Here is a 3,041-nt window from a genome sequence, read left to right as displayed (position 1 = left end):
TAATAAGTAATTATAAATAATTAGTAATTAATAATTTTATTAGTTTAACATTTTATTTCTTTTATTTAATATTTTATTAATTCATTATTAATTAATTATTAATTAATTGTTAAATTATTAAAATTATTATATTGCTTATAATGTGCTCTACTGATATCATATTTCATGAATTTCGCGCGACGCATAACATTTAAATTTATGCTACACATTTGGGTGCATTCAATACTACAATCGCTCACTGAGCGCTCAGTGAGCGGTCATGATACTGAGTGCACCCATTGTATAGACATTTGACAAACCTCATACGATCATATTCATTCATTGCACAAAAGAGGGATTCGCATCTTGAACTTGACCGCGTATTCTTAAATTCATCCGAAAAAAAGTGTTGCAACCTCATTGCTTCTGACTGTACAGTTGGTTTACCCCGGATCTACAATACGTGTTTTAAGCCTTAAGCCGTAAGAAATTATCCAATTACAGTCGAATTCGAGGAGAATAATTGACTGTGATTCGTCCATTTTTTATGGCTTAAGGCTTAAAACTCTATTGTAGATCCGGGGTTAGTGTTTCTTAGGCCGGAATCCATAGTTCGGTCTTAATTTCAAGCAATGTCTTAAGGTCACAGCACAGTGCATAAGCGAATCAACTAATCAGAATCTTTCCTTCCATTCCATGGAAAAGAAGAATTTCGATTGATCGATTCCCTTATGCACTATGCATTATGCGTTATGCAAGAGTCTGTGCTGCGGCCATTAAGATGCTAATACGGCTCTCTGATTGGTACTAGCTTAAGACCATTTCGAATCTTGAGCACCGTCTATGGATTCCACCCTTACCCCGGATCTACAATAGGGTTTTAAGCCTTAAGCCATAAGAAATAGACGAATCACAGTCGATTATTCTCCTCGGATTCGACTGTAATTGGTCAATTTCTTACAGCTTAAGACTTAAAACACCTATTGTAGATCCAGGGTTACGCATTCATACATTACACAGTGTGTAAGACGACGGTGCTGCGTGGTGCTGCGCATGCGCATTGCGAACATTAGGACCTCTCAACCTTTCTCTTTCTCACAGATGTTAGCTTCACCTCGGTATACGGGCCAATAATAGGCAATTCTTTTTCCAGTAACATATGTTCTAAGGTCGTATCATCTAGTGTTCCTATAATAAGAGTTAGGACAATGCGGTCGCAACTTTTGATCGATTGCCGAAATCCGCCATATGTAATAGTCAACCGCTAGTTTCAAATGAGTTGCAATAACCAAAACACAACCGCAAGTTACAAGCAAATTGCAGAAAATCACGTATTTGATGTTATCCTTCATGTTTTCGTCATTATCTAGCGCTAGCAGTATAACAATTACACGAGGTTTGTTAAAGAATGTTACTAACCATACCATGCTCATTTAATTGAACTCAGCTACATGTGTTTGACGTGTCATATTTTCTGTATATTGTCTATAGCAGAGCTGGAATTTAGTTGCACATTTCGGCCGATTTTCAGCTTGGTTCCTACCTCTTACCTCACCAACCTGCGCGCAGCCTAAGGGCGAAATCCATAGACAGTACTCAAAATTCGAGATGGTCCTAAGCTAGTGCATGAACCAATCAGAGAGCCGTATTAGCATCTTAAGACCTTGCTTGAGATTAAGAATGGACTATGGATTCCGGTCTAAATGCCGATCGGCAGGCCAGGATAAATCCCAGCTCTGATCTATAGAGTCTCTAGGTTTGTTCGCGCCGCATGTTCCAATATGTTTCTATCTCTTAGGTCTTACTCACTTCAACGCGCTTGATAGAGTGAGTAGGATCAATGGTAAGAGCATGTTGGAGCATGTTGGAGCTTGCGACGCGAACAAGTCTTCTGTAGTTGTATTTAGAAAGCAATTTTTCGAGATAAAGGTAGGAGAGAACGTAGTCTTTCACATCAAATTGATCAAATTACGGGCGAATTTTGAACAATGGAGACGAAATGATGTTTAAATTTCGGGTAGAAATAAATCGGTCAATGCAAAAAATTTGTTTAGTAGAAAATTTGTTGGAGGAAATAGACTCTTGCGATCGTTTGTCATTAACCCTCCTATAGTAAAAGGGATTAGACCTCTAGCTTCCATTTTGCAAAGCTCATGTGTAATTTAACAGAGAAAGGAGTTTTATGATATATTATTAACTTTTTTTACTCATTTCGTTGTATTGATTAGATGAGATATATTAGATGAAATATGAACAAAACGACATCAGTGTTACTTAAGGGTTCTCCGGGTATAAGGATAGCACAACGGAATAATTAGACTCAATTACAGCGAAAAAAAAACCGTATATTTCTCTGCTGTTACGAACGTGACGATTTTGATCGTACAAAGAAAAAGGATGGCTGCGTTCAGCAGAGAAAACTAATCAGTTAGCGCTTAGTGATTCTTTAATATAATTGGTTCCTACACTTAGATCCAGTGAAGAACTAAAGGCAAGAACCAATCACATTAAAGAATCACTAAGGGCGGTATTCATAATCCATTCTTATTTAAAAATCGTCTTAAGTAATGTCTTAAGATGCTAATGCGGCTCTCTGATTGGTTCGTGACATTTTACGACTGTACTTAAGACGGTCTTGAATATAAAATTTGACTATGAATACTGGCCTAAGTGTTAAGCTGGTTCTACATTAGTCGCATCGCAACGTCGCAAGCGTTGCAGTCCAATCAACGTCAAACTAGCTCGACTCTGATTAGACTGCAACGCTTGTAACACGCTTGCTACGCTGCGATGCGATCAATGTAGAACCAGCTTTAACTGATTAGTTTTCTCTGCTGAATGCAGCCGATGGCTGCGTTCAGCAGAACGTTTGTTTTGCAACTGTTGGAAGTTTCCTTCGCGCTAATTGGATTATACTTTTAGATCTAGAAGAATGGTCCTATCTCAGCAGACAATCATAAAACGGTTGCAAAACTGTTGAGTCTGCTGAACACAGCCACTAATAATGGCGGTGGGCGCTACGCGTGTATTTCTTTTTGAACGCGGCGTCCGAGCTAGCGCCA

Source organism: Mycetomoellerius zeteki, unplaced genomic scaffold (assembly GCF_001594055.1).
Source record: "Mycetomoellerius zeteki isolate Tzet28-1 unplaced genomic scaffold, Tzet1.0 scaffold274, whole genome shotgun sequence".
Lineage (NCBI taxonomy): Eukaryota > Metazoa > Arthropoda > Insecta > Hymenoptera > Formicidae > Mycetomoellerius > Mycetomoellerius zeteki.
This window is presented reverse-complemented; position numbering follows the sequence as displayed.